Source organism: Bufo bufo, chromosome 4 (genome assembly GCF_905171765.1).
Source record: "Bufo bufo chromosome 4, aBufBuf1.1, whole genome shotgun sequence".
In the NCBI taxonomy this organism is placed as follows: domain Eukaryota; kingdom Metazoa; phylum Chordata; class Amphibia; order Anura; family Bufonidae; genus Bufo; species Bufo bufo.
In genome coordinates, this window is record NC_053392.1 from 31,119,662 (window position 1) to 31,146,928 (window position 27,267).

The window sequence follows — 27,267 nt, forward strand, 5'->3', positions numbered from 1 at the left end:
AGCATGTTATGCCTTGGAGGTGCTTTCCTGCCCGGCGGCCAGCGTTTTATCTGAACGCGTATTCAGCACGGCAGGGGGCGTCATTACTGACAAGCGCAGCCGCCTGTCCACAGCCAACGTGGACAAGCTGACCTTCATAAAGATGAACCAGGCATGGATCCCACAGGACCTGTCCCTCCCTTGTGCAGAGTAGTCCTTATTAACTGCCTAAAACATGTCTTGTTGTGCTACGGGCCACTTCTTTATTTGATACAAATTTTATGAAACCCACAGTTGAATGAAACTCTTCTCTGTCTGGGCGCCGGGGCCTAACCAGATGAAAGTGGCCGGTTAAACTAACGGGTGACATGAAGCCATAACCTCTGCCATGCTACCTCTGTCTTCTGTCTGGGTGCTGAGGCCTAAGTCAAATAAAGCGGTCTTCTGCTGTGCTGGGGGATATGAAGCTAATCTCTGACCTCTCTCCTCTGTCTGGGTCCAAAGGCCTAAATCACTGAAAGAGGCCTTCTCCTGTGGTGTGTGATATGATGCCAGAATATGTGCTGTGGGGCATCTCTCCTCTTCCTGGGTGCAGGGGTCAAATAAACTAAATTGTGGCCTACTTCTGTGGTGGTTGATATGATGCCTGATTCTCTGATGTGGAACCTCTCTCCTCTGTTTGGGTGAAGGGGTCAAAGTAACTAAATGGTGGCTTCTCCTGTGGTGGCTGATATGATGCCAGAATATGTGCTGTGGTGCCTCTCTCCTCTTCCTGGGTGCAGGGGTCAAAGTAACTAAATGGTGGCTTCTCCTGTGGTGGCTGATATGATGCCAGAATATGTGCTGTGGGGCCTCTCTCCTCTTCCTGGGTGCAGGGGTCAAAGTAACTCAATGGTGGCTTCTCCTGTGGTGGCTGATATGATGCCAGAATATGTGCTGTGGTGCCTCTCTCCTCTGTCTGGGTCCAAAGGCCTAAATCACTGAAAGAGGCCTTCTCCTGTGGTGTGTGATATGATGCCTGAATATGTGCTGTGGTGCCTCTCTCCTCTTCCTGGGTGCGGGGGTCAAAGTAACTCAATGGTGGCTTCTCCTGTGGTGGCTGATATGATGCCAGAATATGTGCTGTGGTGCCTCTCTCCTCTTCCTGGGTGCGGGGGTCAAAGTAACTCAATGGTGGCTTCTCCTGTGGTGGCTGATATGATGCCAGAATATGTGCTGTGGGGCCTCTCTCCTCTTCCTGGGTGCAGGGGTCAAAGTAACTCAATGGTGGCTTCTCCTGTGGTGGTTAGTATGATGCCAGAATATGTGCTGTGGGGCCTCTCTCCTCTTCCTGGGTGCAGGGGTCAAAGTAACTCAATGGTGGCTTCTCCTGTGGTGGCTGATATGATACCAGAATATGTGCTGTGGTGCCTCTCTCCTCTTCCTGGGTGCGGGGGTCAAAGTAACTCAATGGTGGCTTCTCCTGTGCTGATTGATATAAAGCTGATGGTTGTGCCATCTGACATGGTTGCCAGGGTCTGATTCAATGGGGGCCTACTCCTGTGGTGGGTGATCTAAATGCCTGATTCTCTGCTGTGAAACCTCTCTCCTCCGTCTGGGTGTAGGGGTCAAAGTCTTTCAAAGTCGCCTTCTCCTGTGCTGATTGATATGAAGCTGATGGTTGTGCCATCTGACATGGTTGCCGGGGTCCCATTAAATTGTGGCCTACTCCTGTGGTGGTTAATATGATGCCTGATTCTCTGATGTGGAACCTCTCTCCTCTGTTTGGGTGAATAGGTCAAAGTAACTAAATGGTGGCTTCTCCTGTGGTGGCTGATATGATGCCAGAATATGTGCTGTGGGGCCTCTCTCCTCTTCCTGGGTGCAGGGGTCAAAGTAACTCAATGGTGGCTTCTCCTGTAGTGGCTGATATGATGCCAGAATATGTGCTGTGGTGCCTCTCTCCTCTTCCTGGGTGCAGGGGTCAAAGTAACTCAATGGTGGCTTCTCCTGTGGTGGCTGATATGATGCCAGAATATGTGCTGTGGTGCCTCTCTCCTCTTCCTGGGTGCGGGGGTCAAAGTAACTCAATGGTGGCTTCTCCTGTGGTGGCTGATATGATGCCAGAATATGTGCTGTGGTGCCTCTCTCCTCTTCCTGGGTGCGGGGGTCAAAGTAACTCAATGGTGGCTTCTCCTGTGGTGGCTGATATGATGCCAGAATATGTGCTGTGGTGCCTCTCTCCTCTTCCTGGGTGCAGGGGTCAAAGTAACTAAATGGTGGCTTCTCCTGTGGTGGTTGATATGATGCCTGATTCTCTGCTGTGAAACCTCTCTCCTCCATCTGGGTGTAAGGGTCAAAGTCTTTCAAAGTCGCCTTCTCCTGTGCTGATTGATATAAAGCTGATGGTTGTGCCATCTGACATGGTTGCCAGGGTCTGATTCAATGGGGGCCTACTCCTGTGGTGGGTGATCTAAATGCCTGATTCTCTGCTGTGAAACCTCTCTCCTCCGTCTGGGTGTAGGGGTCAAAGTCTTTCAAAGTCGCCTTCTCCTGTGCTGATTGATATGAAGCTGATGGTTGTGCCATCTGACATGGTTGCCGGGGTCCCATTAAATTGGGGCCTACTCCTGTGGTGGGTGATCTAAATGCCTGATTCTCTGCTTTGAAACCTCTCTCCTCCGTCCGGGTGTAGGGGTCAAAGTCTGTCAAAGTCGCCTTCTCCTGTGCTGATTGATATAAAGCTTATGCTTGTGCCATCTGACATGGTTGCCGGGGTCTGATTCAATGGTGGCCTACTCCTGTGGTGGGTGATCTAAATGCCTGATTCTCTGCTGTGTAACCTCTCTCCTCCGTCTGGGTGTAGGGGTCAAAGTAACTAAATGGTGGCCTACTCCTGTGGTGGGTGATATGATGCCTGGTTCTCTGCTGTGGGACCTCTCTCCTTTGTCTGGGTGCTGTGGTCAAAATAATAGTAAGTGACCTTCTCCATTGGTGGGTGACTTGAAGCCTGATTCTGTGCTATGGGACCTCACTCCAATTAATATTGTTTAATTTTTATTTATTTTATGTTAACTCATCATTTCCCTATCTACATTTGTTTGCAGGGGATTTAACTACATTTTGCTGCCTTTTGCAGCCCTCTAGCCCTTTCCGGGTGTGTTTTACAGCCTTTTTAGTGCCCAAAAGTTCGGGTCCCCATTGACTTCTATGGGGTTCGGGTTCGGGATGAAGTTCGGGTCGAGTTCGGATCCCGAACCCGAACATTTTTTTCGAAAGTTCGGCCGAACTCGTCGAACCCGAACATCCAGGTGTTCGCTCAACTCTAGTAGACACCTCAAAAACCAAGAAAGATCTATGGCTCCTCCTGCTTCCTCTTCTGCTGCAGTCTTGGCCTCTTTATCCAACTCTGGAGTGACAGTGCCATCTGCCACCCCACAAACAGAGGATCTGCCAGCAACAACACCACCTGGGTCACCAAGCATCTCTGCAATGTCCCCCGGAAGAGTTCAGCAATCCATCCTCCAAACACTGGAGCGGAAGAGGAAGTATCCCCTACCCACATGCGATCCATGGCCCTGAATGCCAGCATTTCAAAAATTACTGGCCATTGAAATGCTGTAATTCCGTCTGGTGGAGACAGAGAGTTTTAAAAGCTTTACGGCGGTGGCTTTCCCACAGTACGTCGTGCCCAGCCGCCACTACTTTTCCAGGCATGCCATCCCTTCCCTGCACAACCAAGTGGGGGACAAAATCAGGTGTGCACTGCGCAACGCCACCTGTGGCAAGGTCCACCTAACTACGGATACGATGACCAGTAAGCACGGTCAGGGACGTTATATCTCCCTAACAGCACACTGGGTAAATGCAGTGGTGGCTGGGCCTGAGACGGATAGCAATTCCGTCCACCACCGAGGATTGCAGGGCGCTTCAGTTTGCCTCCTGTTGCTTCCTCCTCCTACTCCGCTTTCTCATCCTCTACCGACTCCTCCTCCGGTCAGCGTTACACCTTCACTTCAGCACAGCCAGGGGTAAACGACAGCAGGCAGTTTTAAAACGTATCTGTTTGGGGGACAAACCCCAAACCGCGCAGGAGCTATGGACAGGCGTTGATCAACAGATCGATGAGTGGTTAGCGCCAGTGAGCCTCAAGCCCGGCCTGGTGGTGTGCGATAATGGGCAAAATCTCGTAGCAGCTCTGGGACTAGCCGGTTTGACGCACATCCCTTGCCTGGCGCATGTGCTGAATTTGGTGTTGCAGAGATTCCTTAAAAATTACCCCGATATGTTAGAGCTGCTGCATAAAGTGCTGGCCGTCTGTGCTCGCTTTCGGTGTTCTCACCCTGCTGCTGCTCACCTATCAGCGCTGCAGCGTAACTTCGGCCTTCCACTACAACGCCTCATATGTGGCGTGCTCACAAGGTGGAACTCCACCTTGCACATGCTGGCCAGACTGTGTGAGCAGCAGCAGGCGATAGTGGAGTTTTAGCTGCAGCACGCACGGGTGAGTTGCTCTGCAAAACAGCACCACTTCACCACCAATGACTGGGCCTCCATGCGAGACAAGTGTTCCTTGTTGCTCTGTTTCAAGTACTCCACCAACATGGCCAGTTCCGATAGCGTTACTATCCCACTTCAATGCCTCCTTGAAAAAACGCTTGTGGCGATGATGGAAGAGGATGTGGCACAGGAGGAAGAGGAGGAAGAGGGATCATTTCATAAGGTTTCCGGCCAGTCATTCACAAGTGGCTCCGAGGTTGGGTTCCTGCACCCACAAATGCCAGGCAAAAACATTTCACTAATTTGTCTGTTACATTTTCATGGTACGTGGCTCTTCTGAGGTGGATATCCACAAACTGAATGGCGTGGTATTAACCTTAAGGACACAGCCTTATTTCACCTTAAGGACCAGGCCATTTTTTGCAAATCTGACCAGTGTCATTTTAAGTGCTGATAACTTTAAAATGCTTTGACTTATCCAGGCCATTCTGAGACAGTTTTTTCGTCACATATTGTACTTCATGACACTGGTAAAATGAAGTAAAAAAAAATATCTTTTTTATTTATAAAAAAATACCAAATTTACCAAAAATTTTGAAAAAATTGAAAATTTCTAAGTTTCAATTTCTCTTCTTCTATAATACATAGTAATACCTCCAAACTAGTTATTACTTTACATTCCCCATATGTCTACTTCATGTTTGGATCATTTTGGGAATGAAATTTTATTTTTTGGGGATCTTACAAGGCTTAGAAGTTTAGAAGCAAATCTTAAAATTTTTCAGAAATTTTCAAAAACTCAAATTTTAGGGACCAGTTCAGGTCTGAAGATACTTTGCGAGGCTTACATAATAGAAACCACCCAAAAATGACCCCATTCTATAAACTACACCCATCAAGGTATTCAAAACTGCTTTTACAAACTTTGTTAACCCTTTAGGTGTTCCACAAGAATTAATGGAAAATAGAGATATAATTTCAAAATTTCACTTTTTTGGCAGATTTTCCATTTTAATAATTTTTTTCCGGTTACAAAGCAAGGGTTAACAGCCAAACCAAACTCAATGTTTATGGCCCTGATTCTGTAGTTTACAGAAACAAACCATATGTGGTCGTAAACCACTGTACGGGCACACGGCAGGGCGCGGAAGGAAAGGAATGCCATACGGTTTTTGGAAGGTAGGTTTTGCTGGACTGTTTTTTTTTAACACCATGTCCCATTTGAAGCCCCCTGATGCACCCCTAGAGTAGAAACTCCATAAAAGTGACAACATCTAAGAAACTACACACCTCAAGGTATTCAAAACAGATATTAAAAATGTTGTTAACCCTTTAGGTGTTCCACAAGAGTTATCGGCAAATGGAGATGAAATTTCAGAATTTCAATTTTTTGGCAAATTTTCCATTTTAATCAATTTTTCCCAGTAACAAATCAAGGGTTAACAGCCAAAAAAACCTCAATATTTATGGCCCTGATTCTGTAGTTTACAGCAAAACCCCATATGTGGTCATAAACAACTGTACAGGCACACGGCAGGGCGCAGAAGGAAAGGAATGCCATACGGTTTTTGGAAGGCAGATTTTGCTGGACTGGTTTTTTTGACACCATGTCCCATTTGAAGCCCCCCTGATGCACCCCTAGAGTAGAAACTCCAAAAAAGTGGCCCCATTCTAGAAACTACGGGATAGGGTGGCAGTATTGTTGGTACTAGTTTAGGGTACATATGATTTTTGGTTGCTCTATATTACACTTTTGTGAGGCAAGATAACAAGAAATAGCTGTTTTGGCACCGTTTTTATATTTTGTTATTTACAACATTCATCTGACAGATTAGATCATGTGATATTTTTATAGACCAGGTTGTCACGGATGCGGCAATACCTAATATTTGTAATTTTTTTTTATTTATGTAAGTTTTACACAATGATTTCATTTTTTAGTGTTTCCATAGTCTGAGAGACATAATTTTTTCAGTTTTTTGGTGATTACCTTGGGTAGGGTATGATTTTTGTGGGATGAGATGACGGTTTTATTGGCACTATTTTGGGGTGCGTGTGACTTTTTGATCGCTTGCTATTACACTTTTTGTGATGTAAGGTGACAAAAAAAGGTTTATTTAGCACAGTTTTTATTTTAAAAAATTTACAGTGTTCGCCTGAGGGGTTAGGTCATGTGATATTTTTATAGAGCCGGTCGATACAGACGCGGCGATACCTAATATGTATACTTTTTTTTTATTTATGTAAGTTTTACACAATAATATAATTTTTGAAACATAAAAAAATCCATATTCTGAAAGCCATAGTTTTTTCAGTTTTTGTGTGATTATCTTAGGTAGGGTCTTATTTTTTGAGGGATGAGATGACGCTTTGATTGGCACTATTTTTGGGTCCATATTACTTTTTGATCGCTTGCTATTACACTTTTTGTGATGTAAGGTGTCAAAAAATTGTTTATTTAGCACAGTTTTTATTTTTTATTTTTTACGGTGTTCATCTGAGAAGTTAGTTCATGTGATATTTTTATAGAGCCGGTCGATATGAAAGCGGCGATACCAAATATGTATACTTTTCTTTTATTTGTGTAAGTTTTACACAATAACAGCTTTTTTCAATAAAAAAAAAACAAATTCTGAGCCATAGTTTTTTTATTTTTTGGGCGATTGTCTCAGGTAGGGTCGAATTTTTTGTGGGATGAGGTGACGGTTAGATTGGTACTATTTTGGTGAGCAAAAGCCTTTTTGATCGCTTGCTGTTGGACTTTTTGTGATGCAAGGTGACAATTTTTTTTTTATTTAGCACAGTTGGGGGGTTAGGTCATGTGATATGTTTATAGAGCCGGTCGATACGGACGCAGCGATACCTAATATGTATACTCCCCCCCCCCCCTATTTTTTACCAATTTTTTTTTACTTTATTTGGGGAAAATGACGTTTTTGTTTATTTTTACTTGAAACTTTTAATTTTTGGGGCGGAAAAAAATAAATTTTCACTTTATTTTTTTGTCCCACTTTGGGACTTGAACTTTTGGGGGTATATTCCTTTACAATGCTTTCCAATACTTCTGCATTGGAATGCATTGGCTGTATGAGTAATACTGTGTATTACTCATACAGCTTCCGGGGCCTGTGAGATCAGGGGGCTGGATCTCACAGGCTGTTCACCGGAAGGCAGCGCCCCATGGTGACCCGATGGCACCGCCGCTGCACTATAGAAAGCCGCAAACCGCAGGTCTGAATTGACCTGCGGTTTGCGGAGATCGCCGACACGGTGGGGGTCACGGGACCCCCCCTCGCATTTAGCCGAGGTGCCTGCTCAATGATTTGAGCAGGCACCTTGTTCCGATCACCGCCCGCCTGGCTGCGGTGATCGGAACAACACATGACGTACCGGTACATCATGTGTCCTTAAGGACTCGGGAAACATGCCGTACAGGTACGTCATGTGTCCGTAAGGGGTTAAACAAGCAGCAAGTGCTCAAACCCACATGCAGTTGTGCATATATATAGAGGAGCAAATCCTGCACTTGTGGCCCGTTGCTAATGATGATCCCCAGCAAATATGCATATAGTTCAGGATGCCCGCAGCGAACCACAAGTACCACAATAGACATCCTACACAAGATAGCAATTATGTGGATGTGATAATCAATATAACAATATAACAAAATAATAGCAAAGACAGGTGCACTCTGTGGTCTTACTAAACCCTCAAACTGATTTTAAAATTGAGAAATTAGCCAACATGTCCTACGGTGTAGGACATGTCTGAGCCCGAGCACCGCGCCAAGGTTTCTCAAGTAGCTCGGGACCTAACACTCTCCTACCTGTGCCATGTGGGCAATACCAGGAGCCAGTGGGCAGACTCCTCCCTCCTCCCATTGCTAGCATGGTTACATGCTGGAGGTAACTGGTGAGTTGTTTGTGAGTCGGCCTCATGCTCCTGTAATTTGATAACTGGCCCCTGGCATTGCCCATACGACACAGGTAGGTGAGTGTTAGGTCCCGAGCTACTTGAGAAACCTTGGCGTGGTGCTCGGGCTCAGACATGTCCTACACCGTAGAACATGTTGGCTAATCTCTCAATTTTAAAATCTGTTTGAGGGTTTAGTAAGACCGCAGAGTGCACCTGTCTTTGCTATTATTTTGTTCTATTGAGGTGGATATCCCCAATACAATTGGTATGCAATTTTACTATGTTTACTATGAGTTTAAGCGATGTGGCAGTTCTTAGATCTGTTATATATTTTTTGAGGTCCTGGCCTTTGATTACATTTATTTAGGCTACTTTGACCTACTTTGCTACTGTGCCACGGCCATATATTTACGGATATGGAGATTTAGTTGTTGCTATGCACTTGCACTTTGCTGTGCTGTCTGGGACCGTTTGTTGATGTGAAGATTCATGCATTTGCACTTTATACCCTTTGGGTGTTATATGTTTATTTATATAGATATCAGCTGTGATCATGGATTTATGCGCAGCACTAAGGCTAGTTTCACACTTGCGGCAGGACGGATCCGACATGCTGTTTAGCATGTCGGATCCGTCCTGTGGCTGTTCGCCGTGCCCCCGCTCCGTCCCCATTGACTATAATGGGGATGGGGGCGGAGCTCCGGCGCAGCACGGCGGTGCACGGAGAAAGCCGCCGGACTAAAAAACCTGACATGCAGTAATTTTAGTCCGGCGGCCTTAAGCCGTGCACCGCCGTGCTGCGCCGGAGCTCCGCCCCCATCCCCATTATAGTCAATGGGGACGGAGCGGCGGCCCGGGGGCACGGCGAAACAGCCGCAGGACGGATCCGACATGGTGAACAGCCTGTCGGATCCGTCCTGCCGCAAGTGTGAAAATACCCTTAGCTAGATGTTTTACCTTTTCTCTCCATACCTCCTCCGTCCTTTTTCCTCAATATATATGTGCTGATATACATCCTCAGGTGTAGTCATTTTTTATCTGATGTATCATGTTCTCATTTTATATATGTAAATTGTATTCAATAAAGAATTTACTTTTTGATGATATACCCGTTGAATCTCAGTTCATTTACGGTATAAGGTGTATTTATGTACACTGAGTGGGTTTGTAATTACTTTTTAGGGTCTTTTTATACATAGTACATCTATATAATATCTGTATGTATATTTTGTAACCTGTTTATAATAATTACCCTGCTGTACCTAGTAGACAGGTAAAAACATTTCAATAATTTGTCTGTTACATTTTCGGGTGAAATTCACCAATTTTTGGGTGTGATATACCACTGCTATACCTAGTAGACAGGTAAAAAAAAAAAAAAAATTGTCTGTTACATATTTGGGTGAAATTAACCAATTTTTGGCTGTGATATACCCCTGTGATATAACCCTGCTATACCTAGTAGACAGTACATTGTCAGGTGACATTTTACCAATTTTGCCGTGTATAAACCCCTGTACAAACCCCTGCTCTGCATAGGTGACAGGGAATTACATTTCAAAAATTCTTCTTCAATTGATGCGCGCCACCTCCTTTCATTCATCACTTAAACTTTAACATTTGCGCTTCAATAATTTGTCCCACTTTTCCGCTCCATCATATTTCATTTCAAACAATTAACCTCCCTTGGATGTGGTACCTCTTTCTCACGCTCCCACTCTGGCATGGAACCCTGATTCGCCGCTAACCGTGATCAATATGATAGGGGCAGAAAAGAACATCGAAAGTTGAGAGAGCAGATATCCAATTGGATCGTGGACATTACGGGGACGTGTGACATGGTGGAGCAGTATGTGTGCACATGCCTACACGTACTGACTGATGGGTCTCCAAATTGGGCACATGGTCTGAGCATTCACTTTACGCCTTGGAGGTGCTGGTCTGCCCTGCAGCCAATGTATTGTCTGAACATTTGTTTAGCACGGCTGGAGGGGGTTATCACAGGTTATATTTCCCAATGTTTTGCGGTGTACCCTATTAAAAAAATATATATAAAAAATTTGAAACCAAAAACCAGTGTAGGCTACCTCCTCCTCCTCCAACGCCACTTCCACCTACACCGCCACATCCACTGCCTCCTCAACGTCCTACTCCATATGGACCTCGTCCTCCTAGATCAAGATTATTATTTTTTATTTTTATGTATTTTATGTTATTTGAAGTAATTTCCCTATCCACATTTGTTTGCAGAGCACTTGCCATGCTCTTAACCACATTTTGCTGGCATTTTCAGTCCTCTAGCCCTTTCCATGACATTTTTAGAGCCATTTTAGTGCTCAAAAGTTTGGGTCCCCATTGATTTCAATGGGGTTCGGGGTCAAGTTCGGGTCCCGAACTCGAACTTTTTTGTGAAGTTCGGCCGAACCTGTCGAACCTGAACATCCAGGTGTCCGCTCAACTCTAATTAAGACTTTTAGCACATAATTATGCCATATAACCTAATAACATTTTAGCCTAGGACAGATGATGATTGTCACATTATTTTTCAACGGTAGACTGTAGATATGATGTTCTTACCTGTAAGACTCTACATCTGAACATAGTAGCAAATAGACGGTTAAATCGAACAATATTAACAATTTTGATAAGGACTTTGGCCACAAGTGGTGTTTTGGCTGGTGAACCTGGTAGAAAATGTTGGAGAAGCCATACTGTAAACAATTCAATCTGGTTTCTACTGGACACAATTTTTTTCTTTAGAGTTGAGAAAGCTGATGTCAACATAGATGTCAACTTGCACAGTTAGAACTTCTCCTTCTTTCTCAACTCCTAAAATAACCTTAGCCTTTTGTAATATGTAAAGTTAAAATAAGGTACAACGTTCTTGGACTTGTGATGTTTGGATTCAGACTCTGTCTAATCGGTGAGGCGAAGTTCATACTGAGTTTTTGGAGGAGGTTTTTCAGCAGGTTTTACAGCCAAAGCCAGAAGTGTATTTGTAAGGAATTGGAAACATTAAGGAAGGACGTATACCTCTCCTTTCTGCTGGATCCACTTTTGACATTGACTGAAAAAACTGCAGCTCAATCTGCCTTAACCTTCCCCCTCATGTAAAACCTCATGTAAATCTACTCTAAAAGTGTGCTCCTAGACCTGGGAAAAAATTTCTGATGGCCGAGCATGGTGTCAAAATAACAAAAAAAAAAGTATATTCACCTAAATGGGTCCTCCCAGTTATGGCGGCATGGCTCCTGTCCCTGACACTGCCGACCCCCTCCAGACCAGAAGTGTAATTTGCCATTATCACTGTTACATTTAGTGGTGACATGTGTCGGAATGTGTGCAGGTGTTTTTTTTTCTGATAATAAATATGTAGTGATGAGCGGAAGGGGCCATATTCGATTTTGCGATATTTAGCGAATATTCGATTGATTACTCGTGTTATATCTCTACTGTGTAATGTATAGTGCAACTTTCCTATGTTTGCAAATGGTTTGTGTATTTTACGAATATTCACTATATTGCTATATATTATTATTTTAGAATCTGACGAATATAAAAAAACAAGATATAGCAATATAGCGAATATTCGTAAAATTCACAAATAGACTGCAATTTTAGTAATAGTGTTAAAATCTTTTTTATTATAGTCAAATTTTTTGAGTCTCTTCATTGTTTGAAAAAACGTACCCTATTAAAAAAATAAATACTAGAGCACTATATCAGCTATGTGTCTTTTACTAATATTTTCGATATTCCAATATATTATTGTTTTCGAATATTACGAATATTCTAAAAACGAAGATATAGCAATATAGCTAATATTCGTAAAATACACATTGCTATAACGGCAATGAGTCACTCCTGGCAGGAAGTAACCGGTTTCATCTAGAAGTTTGAGTTGAGTTGAGTTGGATGCAAATCGAATAATGGTGGCAAGTAAATTCAAGGAAGCTGAGGAAGAGATCCTCGTCATAGTAAGTAAATTGAACATTACAACTCACACGCTTGTTTAGTTATCTTACTAATATTCTTATGTAGGTTTATGGAATTTAAGTTTTCGGAATGTCCTTGTATGTGAAAACTATTTTCGCATGACATTTAAATTCGCATAGCACATACTTTGATTAGATATAAATGATTTGTGGAAACAAGTATTGTTGACATTCAAAAGCAATATTTATTTCACATAATCATTAACATCTACTCATAGAAGATAAATGTTATTTTATTTGTATTTCTAAAATAAAATAGTTAAGCATTTTTGATATGACAATAAACGGTTGGTCTGCCATCAAAGCAGTATCTCACTGGCATCTGCTATATATTTATATGCTATCCATACATACATGTGGCCGACATGCCAGACAAATATATATCAGATGCACATTGCACATCTAATTTCCTGCCTCACACAATATACCCACACTGCATACCACCAAACCCCCCTCAAACCCACACCCCCTCTGACCACCCCCCACCCCCAACACACAAACACACACACACAGTCTATTCAAACTGCGGTCCTCCAGCTGTTGTCAAACTACTACTCCCATTATGCCCTTCTATAGGATGATAGCTGTAGGCTGTCATGGAATGATGGGAGTTGTATTTTTGCCACAGCCGGAGGGCAGCAGTGTGCGGACGGCTAGTCTAAAGATTCTAATAAGTGTCCTGTTGGTCAGGAGAAGTAATTTGTGACATTCAGTATTTGCTGGTTCATTTAGCGTTACCCAGGGTGCACCACGTGGAGGCGGACCAGCTTTACACCCCATACTATGCCGTCACGTCACTAGACAGGTACATCTCTCCTCAGATGGACAATATCTAATAGGTCCCCCCCACACACACATACAATTTCAATACAATCAGATGTTATAAGTTAAAATTAACTTAAATGTTAGTATTTCTCTTTCAAACAATAATAATTTTTGGTTTGGTGGTTGAGATGATGATGACATGGTGGTGGTTAGTTACGGCGGCATCAAGGCAGCGCACGGCGAGCGGTTTACCGGACTTAAACTACAACATGCAGAGCTTTTAGTTAGACTGCCTCTTGTCGTGTGCTGCCTTGCTGCTGCCGGAACCTTGCCCCCGCCACCAGTGGTGTAGCTGCAGGCCCGGCAGCTGTTCCATCCGTTTCCTACACTGTCTATACTGTCACTGTGTTACATAATTTCATTGTGTAATACTGTCGAGGGGGCCCTGACAAAATCTTTTAGTCCTTCTCCTCCTTCGGGATGGGCCCCTTCTGGGTCAGGGCCCCAAAGCAGACACTTCTCCTGCTTCCCCGATAGTTACACCCCTGACCGCCACCATTATAGTAAATGTGGACGGATCGTCATTCTCGTGGCAGGGGCGTAGTAGCTACAGGGGATGGAGAGTGAAGCGGCTGCTTGGGGGCCCTGACCTAGAAGGGGCCCATCCAGGAGGAGGAGGACTAAAATATTTTGTCATGGCCCACCTAACAGTATTACACAATGAAATTATACACAGTGACAGTATAGACAGTGTAGGAAACGGATGGAACAGCTGTCGGGCCTGGTGTGAGAGAGCGATCTTTACTATCCACAGTAATGGGGGTGGCGTAAACGAAATTTGTGGGGTAGGTTGGCCCCATTAAAAAATTTGCTGTGGGGCCAAGTCATTTCTAAATACGCCACTGTCTGGGGGCATAAGTGAACTAGCGGCAGGACGGATCCGACCGGTTGTTCACCTTCCTGGAATAGCCTGACGTACTCCCCTGCTGCTAATGTTAATGTTGCGTAATCTTAGTTTATAAAAAAAATTTGGGTTAAATGCTTCCTTTTTTTTATCCCTCAGCGCATGTTAGAGAAAGGCTATGATGAGATCCGCTCCCAGCGAGAGAAGCAGGCCACTGCTCGTCGTCTCCGAGTGGAACTCTGGAGGGATTACGACGGGCAACATAGTCGCCTGGCCGTGCTAAAAAAATGGTCGGCCCTCAAGCGGAAGCATCTTGAGAGAATCCGCCAGATCCGGGATAAACACTGTCCAGGTACAAGGATTATTGAGTGTTGGTGAAATATACAAAAGTAACATAATGCTGAGGTACATTTATGATTGTTGATTTCTATTTTTACATAAGTCTAATTTGCTATTATAGGTGCTCGCCTTCCCTCTGTCAGACGCAGGCCTTCCAGGAGGGATTCGTGGGAGAGGTCTCTGCGTCTGAGGGGGAGGGGGAGCAGCCAGGACCCTCAGGGCCACCAAATGCCCCTGCACCACCACAGGAGGGGGAGTTAATGGAGGAGTAACAGGGTGGACTCTCACCCCAAAATGAATCATCCCCCCAAGTTTTTGAAGATGAGGACGAGGAGGAAGAGAAGGAGGAGGATTAGTGACCACCCCACACAAGGAGGGTAAATATGTGCTTTTGCTGTTTAAACTCATTCACACACACGTGTCAGTTTAGTTATATTGGATAACAGAAAGTCCCACACTTACAGTTCATTACAAGCAGGGTAACAAGACAGTACTATCGCAACACTCTTTACAGTCTGTCACCGTTCTGGTTCCCGTCTCAGATTGTTCTGCGTTGGGATGGCCTGTCCACACTTTATCTTAACAGCCTTTTTAACCACACCGTTATGAGAAACTGGATGGAGTACGGGTGAGACCTGTCCCACCCAATGTCTCTGTTCACTATTAAAACCCTGATCCAAAATCCATATTAAAGACAAAACCCCAGAAACCAAACAGGCGTGCTGATTCCAGGTGTACTGATTCCAATAAATTATCTCCCTGAGGCATACATTCCCATTGAGACCTTCCGAGGATCCCTGATTCTCCCCTTTGGGCTTCTACAGTGCAGATAGCAATATCAATCCTTAGTTTCTAAATGTAATAGTGGTAAAATATTAATTTGAATAATTATGGCAAAGATCAAGTTATAACAAGAACACTATTGTGCGAACCACCTGCCAACCCCGTCGTACTTTGCCACAGTTGCCATACATGGCTCGTTTACTCGAGAGTAAAGACTTCTGGAGGTGAATCCACTTTGAGCACAGATTACATTTCAGATTTTTTTTCCCCGCAAAATATGATAGAATACTATTTACATCTCAATGAATTAAATATAGGTTGTTTTTTATTTTGGAATACTTCCTTACAGTCTAGTGTTATTTAGTAGATCAGATAATGGTTATGATGTAGATAAATTAATTTGCTTATAGTTTTGACACATTTCAATCTGGTAGAGGCAATATTATTTAAAAATAAACCGATTATAAAATATAAAAAAATAACAAGAGCCCTATCATTCATACCAATAATTCAAAATGTATGATACAAATCAAATAGCATATGTAAATTATGATTTCAATGCCATAGACTATTCCTGGCCCAATGGCAGGTTATACATCAAAAAATCTGATTTTATATAGACAGAACCTCTGAAAAATGTATTCTTCACAGTATTTGTTTCACCTACAATCGCCATTAGTCAACAGCTTTATACAATATTCACTAAATTGCATTTAATCTGATGACAAAATAATAAACCCTTTTTTTTTTTTTTAACAGTACTTAAAGAAAGGAAAACAAAAATTTGGGCCCTTCAACGGAACCACACAAAGAATTTGCGGGAGCTCCGGGAGCTCCACAATAGAAAGATGAGGGAGATCAAGATCCAGTTCTCCCACAAAATGGCAGTTTTGGAGGAGCAGCACACCAAGGCCGTGGAGGAACTGCTAAACCTCCGAGACAAACTAAAAGCCTTGCCTTAATGCAAATTGTTCATTTTATTGCTTTTCTGTTTTATATAATTATAATGTTTTAATATTTAACTTCATTGTGTCTTTGTTGTTATTTTTTTAATTGAAGGTTTCTTTTTAATTTCTAAACATTAGGTTACAGTAAGGCCCCTAAACTCCATCACAAACTCATCAGTAGACTGACAAACAACACCTGCAGGTACATATAAAAGGGACATTATTTGTCCTACACAGAACTCCAAAGGATATTGATAATAGCAGTAGTCCTTGATAATGTTGGAGTATATGGCTTACACATAATCATTAAGGATCTGGATAACAGCAGCAGTTATTGTTAACGGTGGATAATAAGGCCTACACCAATCTCCGAATCATCTTGACAAACCAGCAGCAGGAAGATGGTTAGTTAACGTTGTAGTTTAAGGTCTACACATAGCCCGGACTCACTCTGCAGGAACAGACAGCAAAATGTTATTAGTTTGTAGCTTTAAGTGTAAAAGAAAAACGAAATGTTTTGTTTATTAATAGGTAATCCAATTTATTTTAGAAAAATAAAACAATCGAATACAGCTAGTTACATGTGTAAATATAAGAATTAGCTATTTTGAACATAAATACATTATTTTTTAAATTGACATAAATTAGAATGATTGATACATTTTCAAATATAAAAATAATAATTTTTGGTATAAGAATTAAAAAAAATTATATTCGTATCCAGCCAATGAAATGATTATGAACAAAAACGTTTTTATTATTAAAATAGCTCAATTCATAAAAGTGAGAACTAATATCAAATTTATTTAGAATTAATTCTGGTTACCCTACAAAAAAAATTAAAATAAGGTCAGTAACAATAAGCAAAAATGTAAAGGCGTGTGGTAAAAACTAAACAGCACGGATCCTTGCTAGCGCACTTTTTTTTCATTGTAAATGTCCGGGCATTGCTTCCGCCAAACAGACCGAAAAATGTGATTACATGACGAGTATAAGAATTCTCTAAATGGTGACCTGGCTTTCAGAACATTATATAGTACACAGTTTAAAAAAAAAAAAAATTTAAACCTGTGTCTATATATACTTTGCATGTGCAAAATATCATTACATAGTCGTCAATATTAAAAAAAATATATATAGATGTAGATAGGTCAACACGGAAGTCAGCCATCCCTCCCAGGACAACAGACAACACCATGTTCGAACCAAAATCCGTAGCAAAATTAAAAAGAAAAAAAGAAATATTTTTTTTTTCATTAGGTTCATCAATAAGTCCAGTACAATGTTTACTGCACAAGACCTTTTGACAAGGGAAGGCCACATGTGCTCCACAACTTGCTACAGCGTGAACCACACCACGAGCGCCCCAAACCCAACTTTTTTTTAAAATAAAACATAATAAAATAAAATAAAGTAAAATATTTTCATTTTGTAAATCAACCCAAACAAAGCAGGATTATTTTTTAAAATAATATTATTTATATACATATTTCAGTGTCTAAATATTTACAATACATAATTAAAATTAAGATGTATGATGGCATTGTCTTCTTCAAGACTGTTCATGGCATCATGGAAGAAAAAGTGCATTGATGTATTAATAACCTGGTCACTCGATCTGTTGAATTAGTCATGTGACCTCATTCTTGCAAAACATACTGTTGCTGAACATAGACTTGAACAACTGCTGCAACCCCACAATATAAAATGGACCGACAGGCTTATACAGTAGGCACTAGGCATAATGGGTGAATCACTTCATCTGCCTCTCTTCTTGTTGAGCCTATCACGCTGGAACATGGTAAATCTTCAATCATCTGACAACATAACATTCTGCCATTGCTCCAGAGTCCGATCTATAAGCTCCCTAGCATATTGATTTTTGTCTCAAATTTCAATCAATATTATTTGTTTTTTCATACGGGTAAACAAATGTTCAGTCCCAATGTCTTGAGTTCCCTTATCATTGTGCTTTTAAAAAAAGCACTTACTTTCACTATTAAACATTGCCCGGAGTTCGATTGTGGTTTTAGTAAGATTTTATTTCACAAAATGTTTTAGTTATTGCCTGGCAGGATAATAAAGTTTATATTTCCATCTATCTTAAATATTCATCTTTTTACTTGTCAGTTCTAGACTTCAAGTTTTTTTTACAGTATTTAGAACATTTATTACACACATTTTAGGTCAATCTCTTTAATAGGAAATGCAGTGTTAGGGTGGCTCACCCCCTATGACTCTGGATAGGTGCTTAAACCTTGAAATTGAATCACCTTATTCAATACATACACAATGGATACAATGGCATAGGTAGGCAAGCACTCAGAACATCATGGGACAGGCAAAATATTTAATACTAATACCGTAACATGAAATAGACATAAAAAAATGACAATAAAATATACAGTGATAAAACAGTTGATCAACAGTAAAATAAGGTATAAAATCGCTAAGGAATAAAGTGCAAGGCAAGTTCCTGTCGGAATGGATATACCAATATATGTCCTTATTAATGCATCTGATGTTACCGCTGAATTGGTGTCAGCCTATTACTTGTGCACGCTTTGATCTAGCGTTATATCTAAACCGCACGCTAAAAGTTTTTGTAACCGCAGTATAGTGTCAGTGTGAGGATAAATGGTTGCTCACTGAGCACTCACCCCACCTGATGGTATATGGTCTTCTTACTGGCTGGTGTGCGCTCAGGTGTACCCATTTGGAGCGGATCAGTACCTGTAGCGAGGTCAAACTTTCATGCAGTTGTTTGGACTGCTTCTGTGTCTTGCTCCGTGAGTAGTTCTCGCGAGAGTTTGAATGCGAAGTCGCGGGTTCAGATATCTTCTTGCATTAACTTCTCGTATTGCTGAAGGATCGTTAAACGGTCATTAACCACTGAGGAAGAGGTCAGCAAGACCTCGAAACGCGTCTGGTGCTGTAGACCGATGCTCTGAAAGATTCTACAACTAATCTAAGCATGGCCATGCGATTTTAAACTCTACAAATGAATCTATTGAGATGATCCTTCAGCAATATGAGAAGTTAATGCAAGAAGAGATCTGAACCCGCGACCTCGCATTCAAACTCTCGCGAGAACAACACACGGAGCAAGACACAGAAGCAGTCCAAACAACTGCATGAAAGTTTGACCTCGCTACAGGTACCGATCTGCTCCAAACAATAGATGAACCAGGCTACGCACTAGAGGCAGCCAACGAGGAACATGACAGTAGACGGGGACCATGACAGAGTGATGAACGAGGGGAAGTTGAACTGACCCAGGTGGCGGAGACGGGGACACTAACACACCTGGCCCAGGGCAAGCAACTTCTTCACTGACTTCTGTGCTCTGATGATCAGAGGACGGTGTGGTCGTGACCATGTCCTTAGCTCTGGGTGTGAGCAGTGCCAATCGTGTATGGGTCTGGCGACCTGTGTTACACATCCCTCCTCACAGATAAACAGAGGACAACAGAGACACTACTAAACCCTTGCAGTCCTTCTTCCCTCTGGCTCAGTCCTTCTTCCCTCTGGAATCAGAACACGTTGAGTCATGCTGTGTTAACACAGGGGTCTGCTTCAGAATTGATGCGCCTTATATCGAAAATTATAGCTGAATGTTGCTGGCGTAGAGGATACCTTATTGATTAATAAAAAATAGAGTGTGTTTAAAATGTAAAATTGTTTTCCATAAAACAAATTTAAATATTTTATATTTTATATATGTTACCACATTACTAGATACATTTTATGTGTCATTAAAAAAATAAAAAAAACTATGGAGTTTTGGAGGAAGAGCAAAGGAGAGGAATGGACAAGGGACCCTTTAGCGCCCTGAACTGACAGCGGGGGCCAAGAAGTCACTGCCGATCTAGGACTCATTAATTTTGATGAATGTGAGTCTGTCCACAGAGTCAGTGGACAGACAGGTCCTCTTGTCGGTGACCACCCCACCTGCCGTGCTGAAAGTCCGCTCAGACAGTACGCTGGAGAGGGGGCAATAAAGTAACTCCAGCACATCCTGAGCGAGCTCACGGCAGGTGTCCAGCCTGGCAACGCAGTACTTCATGGGGTCGTCAGTGATCATGCTGTCGGAAGCACCAACGGACCCCTGTAGTCTGCCACCATGCGAGCCAGCCGCTGGTGGTGACTGATGCTGCTGCTGCTGGTACTGGGTCGCGCAGACTGGTAGAACAGCCTCATCTTACCCATAAGGTCACCTGCTCGGCGGCGGTTGGGGATCGGTGGAAGTGGATGGCAATCCTACGTACCCTTTGCCCAATGTCACTCAACCCTGGGTAAGTGCGGAGGAATTTCTGTACCACAAGGTTCAGGACATTAGCCATGCAGTGCACTTGTGTCAGACTGCCAGCCTGAAGGGCGGCGAGTAGGTTGCTTACGTTGTCACAGACAACCATACCTGCCTGGAGCCTTCGGGTGTCAGCCACTTCTGGACCTGAGCCTGTAGTGCGGCCAGAACATCAGGTCCAGTGTGTCTCCATTCCCCCAAGCTCAAAAGCTGGAGCACGGCCTTGCAGCGGACATGCCCCACACATGCGTAGCTACGAGGATGCTTGCTTGGGGGCTCAGCAGCCGTGGAGACAGAGGCTTGCGGGAGAGGAGCATTTCTCCCATGGACACCCCGGGATGGCACCACAAACTCAGTTGCCGCCATTCCCCAGCGCCTCGGTGGGAAACCCAATGGGCTGTGAAACTTAGGTATCGACCCTGCCCATGCCTGTTGGTCCAAGCATCCATTGTGAGATACACCCTGTGGCTGACAGCATGATCCAGCAACAGGCATACATTCTGCACAAGGTGCTGGTGTAGGGCAGGGACGCCAGTCCTGGCAAAGTAATGGCGGCTGGGGATACGCACGCGTTGGTCCCCTGGGGCGTAGGGCGTGGTGCGTTTAAAAGTATCAGCAACTGATGGCTAGCGCCGGGCGGCAGAGGAGGAGGAGTTAGAGGAGGGTGCAATGGTTGCAGAGGGATGGCTGCCGGTACCAGTACCTCTACTAGAGGGAGCTGGGGAGTGGAAATCAGTAGTTGCAATAGACAGGGGGAGCTGCTGTACCCTGCAAACTGCTGGTGGCAATGCTGCTACTACCACCCTTACTCTGCTCCCACTATTCTGTTCCCACTCCCGCCAGTGGTTCAGTCGCATGTGCTCGTTGAGGGCTGTGGTACCCAGCCGAGCCCCTAACCTCCCTCTCCTCACCCTGGCATGGCAGAGGTTACAAATGGCAACAGTAACATTATCTGCTGCCAGGGTGAAGTAAGCCTAAACAGGCGACTTCCGCACCAACCTTCTGTCCAATGGGGTGGTACTGGCTTGTGCCTGTTGGGGCTCGGTGCGCACAGGTGGGGCAATCTGCTGCTGCTGCCTGCTTCTATCAACAGTAGAGCCCCTGCCAATGGGCTCCCTGGAGACCTGCCGCACCATTTGCCTCGGGTGCCTACCTTCTTCAGTGCTGCTGTCACCTGACAAAGTAGGTGGTACCCATTCGGCATCACCCTCCTCCTCATCTGCAATGTCAGACCCGGTGCCAAACAGTGGTGGACTGATGGGAACAGCTAACATGGAGCCCCTGACCGGGCTCCGCTGTCCCCTCGCTGACGCCTGGGTCTGACTAGGTGCGGGAGTTGTGTGGCTCAAACTGTAACATCCCAGAGTATGTCACTAAAACTCTGTTCCCCTGCTACAACATGTCAGGTGTATATGTATTGTCATCTTGTGTACTCTAACACTGCATTCTCCATTATGTGCATTTTCTATACCTGTTTCATAAATTTGCTGTGGTTTCTATATACACCAGCAGGTGGCAGCAATGTGTTTAGCATAGACAGTTTAGCATACCTAGACTGGAATAGTACATTCCAATCTAGCTCCCCCCCCCTCTTTGAGGAGGTGTGGAATGTTCCCACTTCCTGCCTCATGGGGAGGAAAGAAAGTTCTAGTTAGTGTACCAGGTTGTGTTAGTAGGAGCTCCCAGAAACAGGGATCCCAAGACAGGATCGAGCCTCGGCTGAGGCAAAGATCACTCTTCCCAGCCTGAGCCATCATTGTCAGCTGGTTGACAAGAAAAGCAGCCACCTCCAGCCTCCAGGAAGAAGCATTCCCTGTGAGCCAAGCTGTGAGTACATATCCAGAGTCCAGGAGAAGTCAAATTCCTCCTCAGCTAGTCAGGCCCATTACAAGCAGAAGACAGACAGAGCAGAAGATAGATACCTGCTGGGACCCAAGACTATTGCTGTAACTTGTATGGATTTAAAGCTGCCATTTAGTAAAGACAAGTTGGATCATATTACCTGTTTAGATCTCATTTACTGCTATCAGAGTTCCTCCATTACTCCTATCAACAACACTCAATTTATTGCAAGTGAGCCAGGATCCAGGAGTCCAGCCGTACCAAGGTAGGTGACACCGTTGACACTACATAGAGACATTATCCCCCTCTGGAATTCCTCACCTGGTATGTGAGCTATAACACCTTAAAGGGCCCTGAGACTATAACCTGCGCACATTGCAATTGGCGTCACAAACTAAAAAACTATTAATTTTGCGCCAGTGTGCATTAGTCCCAATCCAGCTTACTGCAAAACCACCCGCACCTGTTGGAAGGGATTTCAAAGGGGTATGTATTGGTGTTACCCCCTCGTCCTCCTCGTTATTACCCATCCCTTCCAACAAGTCCTGCCCATCTTGAGGGCTGAACTGTAATTCCGCCTCCTGAATAGCCTCCCTAAGAATGTCCAGCTCAGTGTCCTCGTCTTTAAACATGAGCAGAGACAATTCTGTGAAAGTGGTGGTTGCTTCAACAGGAGGCGTATATCTGCTGCTACTCCTGCTGCTGTGAACTGTGGCTGAGGACTCCGTGGCACTTGAGTCAGCCACCAGAGACATCACTGTCTCGACGTCCTGCGGTGTCCTGCAAACTTATGGCCCTTGGACGGCTGCTTAAACTAAAAAAATCACGGATCAGGCGGACATCCCTGCCACCTGCGCCTGCCTGTCCGTGACTGGAGGAACGGCCCGTGCTGGCAGCGGTCCAGGACCAGAACCGACTCCTCTATTGGCCCGACTGCGGCTGCCTACATGGCCCGATCCACTCATAGTTTATTAAATAAAAATTATAATAATTTTTTTTATATAAAGGTAATTGGGGAAAACTTTATTGGGGTAGGGACGTGTGTGTGAAAAAAAATATTAATTAAACTTGTAATGTAAAAAAAAAATTAAAAAAATTAAGTAATAAACGTAAAAAAAATAAAACCCCTAACTTAAAAACCTAAGTAATCCAAAGCAAATAAAAAGCTTTTTTAGTTTTTTTTATGACACTAAACTAAGACAAACACAGAAAAACGCGGACAATCAGACGCAAAGACAAGACAGATAAATCTAACCTAAACAATAAAACTGAACCTTTTTTTTTGTTTTTTTGGTTTTTATTTTAAAACTCTAACAAAGAAAAACGCAGACAATCAGACGCAAAGACAAGACAGATGTAACTAAGCTAAACACAAAAAACGAACCTTTTTTATTTACTTTTTTCTAACTCTAAAACAGAAAAACGAGGACAATCAGAAGCAAAGACAAGACAGATAAACCGAACCTAAACACTCAAACTGAACCTTTTTTTTTTTTTTACTTACTGCCGGGGAGTGCCTCGATTTATATAGTGAGAGGTAGACTACTTTCTGATTGGTTGCTAGGGATGTTGCTAAGCTGTGACAATGCCTTCTCATTGGCTATAAGGAAGAGTAGGGAGGGGTTAGCAATCACCTCACATGGAATACAAGGAAAAAAAATATTTGAATATTCGTTTTACGAATATATCGCCATATTCTACTATTTGCCCAAGCAGACTCAATAGCCTAACGCCCTAACACGAATAGAATTCTGTGAATGTCTAATGATCGATTTTTCGCATAACAGGAACCATTGTAAAATAAGCTACATGGAATGGTATTTCAAGGGTCATTCAGTCAGTACACGATAGGATGTCTGGTAATATTTAAGTGCCGATTTTTCTCTTAATATACACTATATGTGAAATAATCGCTAACAGTAGTTTAGGCGGGAAAACCATTACACGAAAAGTTGTTTGCGAATGTACTAGCATCGAATTTTCGCATACAATGCAATATACTGTATTGACATAGTGTTAAAATTAAATGAGTACTGATACTGAATGGCACGGTTGATTGTCATGGAATATAACTTAGCTTCTGCGAAAAATCGTCTTTCGAATATGCGCGTAGATCGGATCGCACACAAGCTTTAAGCAATACAGTAAGCATAGGAATGCTTGACTTTGCTGAAATGACGAATATTTAGAATATAGCGTTATATTCGTAAAGTACGAATATAGCACTATATTCAAAAAATATGGATTGGGATTGCCATTATGCTATTATATTTAAGCGCATACTTAAAGATAACATTTTTAATATCTCATACTTTAAATTTCTTACATATGGAAAACAAATTAGGATGCTTCTTCTATTTTAATCTATGCGAAAAATTTTAAATATGCGCTTAATTCGAGTTGGAAAAGGCATTTGAGTAATGCAGTAAATAGTAATCAAGAAGAAGATGTTGAAGGAACTTCGATAGTTAGGATTTACGAATATGGAGAATATAGCGCTATCTTCGACATATTCAATTACCAACCCAACCACAGTTGTCAGGTGCGATGCGAATAATGCGCTTATTTAATTGAAATTATTCATGTGAACAACACTGATGGGAAAAATAGAAATTGGGAGAAGTTTTTATTAATCAAAATTTTCTGAAAGACAGAATATATAATATGCGCGTTCTTCAAATTGCATTTGGCCTAAGCGATTATCTTTCTATGAATTTATTTAGCTTCAGAGGAAACGAATATTAGTTTTAACGAATATATTGTCACATATTCTACATATTAGAGAAATTCTCGAAGTTACGATATTCGCTATTCGAATATTCGCTATTAGAATATTCGCGCTCAACACTATAAACATGTCCTTCCCCAATTTTTTTCATGACTCAGCAACTTACATTTGATGTCGATGGTCACTTTTGTCGAGGAAGAGAGGATATTACTGCCAGGAAATTTTAAATCATGATATACTGTAGCACATCCCCTACTCACAGTCTCTCCTTCTCGAAACCTTTCTGACGAACCCTCTTCTTCTACATGACCTCTTGTCACGGAAGGTGTACAGCAAACTAGAAGACACAAAAGGAAGATCCCACTGACTGGATCCAAAACTAAGGAACAAAAGGGGAAGCCCTGCAACAGACCTGGCTCTCTCACTGACTGCTCAGCCTATGCAAAATTCTCAATGGTAGAAGATCGCATATCCTCGTACCTCAACAGTATAACACCTGAACACCCTATAATAGTGAGGGGACACGACCACCGGCTCCCTACACTTGATACGGAGGGAGTCAGGGTCACCTGAGATCCAGCAAACAGGAAAATACAAATAAATGAACAAACTTATCTGTAGAAGACTCAGTAGTAACATCCAGCATGCATACACTCCAGGAAGTTGTATAAACCGCAAAGTGATGCAGTATGGGAAGGGATTTAAAGGGATGCAATCAGTGCAAATACATGACAGCTGAGAGAGGCTAACGAGATGAGAAAATGAAAGCAAAACAAAACGAACCTCAAGGAGGAGGTTCTGAAGGACGTCTGTCAGAGCTTCTCAGATGTCTGGTGGTGACAGTACCCCTCCTTCTACGAGTGGACTCCGGACACTCAGAGCCCACCTTCCCAGGATGGGACCTATGGAAAGCCCTGATGAGACGAGTGGCCTTAATGTCCGTCACTGGGACCCACATCCTCTCCTCAGGACCATAACCCTCCCAATGAACGAGGTACTGGAGAGAACCGCGGACAACACGAGAATCCACAATCCTAGAGACCTGAAATTCAAGATTACCATCAACCACAATCGGAGGAGGAGGCAAAGACGAGGGTACAATGGGTAGGACATAAGGTTTTAATAAGGACTTATGAAAAACATTATGGATCTTCCAAGTCTGAGGAAGATCAAGACGGTAGGCAACAGGATTGATGACGGACAAGATTTTGTAAGGCCCAATAAACTTAGGACCCAACTTCCAGGAGGGAACCTTCAATTTGATATTCTTAGTAGACAACCACACCAGATCACCAACATTCAGGTCCGGACCAGGCACACGTCTCTTATCCGCCACACGCTTATATCTCTCACTCATGCTCTTTAGATTATTCTGAATCTTTTGCCAAATCGATGACAAAGACGAGCAGAATCTGTCCTCATCAGGTAAACCAGAAGACGCCTCTCCAGAGAATGTCCCAAACTGCGGATGAAACCCATATGCACCAAAAAATGGTGACTTATCAGAGGAGTCCTGATGACGGTTATTTAAAGCAAACTCAGCAAGGGACAAAAAAGAACACCAATCCTCCTGATTCTCCGCCACAAAACAGCGCAGATATGTCTCCAGATTCTGATTGACGCGCTCTGTCTGACCATTCGACTGCGGGTGGAAAGCAGAAGAGAATGACAACCGAACCCCCAAGCGAGAACAGAAAGCCTTCCAGAATCTGGAAACAAACTGTGTGCCCCTATCAGAGACTATGTCTGAAGGAATACCATGCAATTTGACAATGTGATCAATAAATGCCTGCGCCAGCGTCTTAGCATTGGGCAAGCCAGGAAAAGGAATGAAATGCACCATTTTGCTAAAACGGTCCACCACCAGAATCACAGTCTTCCCCGAGGAACGAGGCAGGTCCGTAATGAAGTCCATGGACAGATGTGTCCAAGGACGGGAAGGAATGGGTAACGGAAGGAGAGGACCTGATGGCCGTGAACGAGGGACTTTGGCACGAGCGCAGGTCTCGCAGGCTGCCACAAAACCCTCAACCGACTTACGAAGCGCCGGCCACCAAAATCTCCGAGCGATGAGATCCACTGTGGCTCTTGCCCCCGGGTGCCCAGCAAGGACAGTATCGTGGCGCTCCTTAAAAATCTTGTGTCTTAAAGCGAGAGGCACAAACAACCTCCCAGGAGGACAAAGATCAGGAGCCTCTGACTGGGCTACCTGAACCTCTGCCTCCAATTCAGGATAAAGAGCAGAGACCACCACACCTTCAGCCAAAATGGGACCCGGGTCTTCA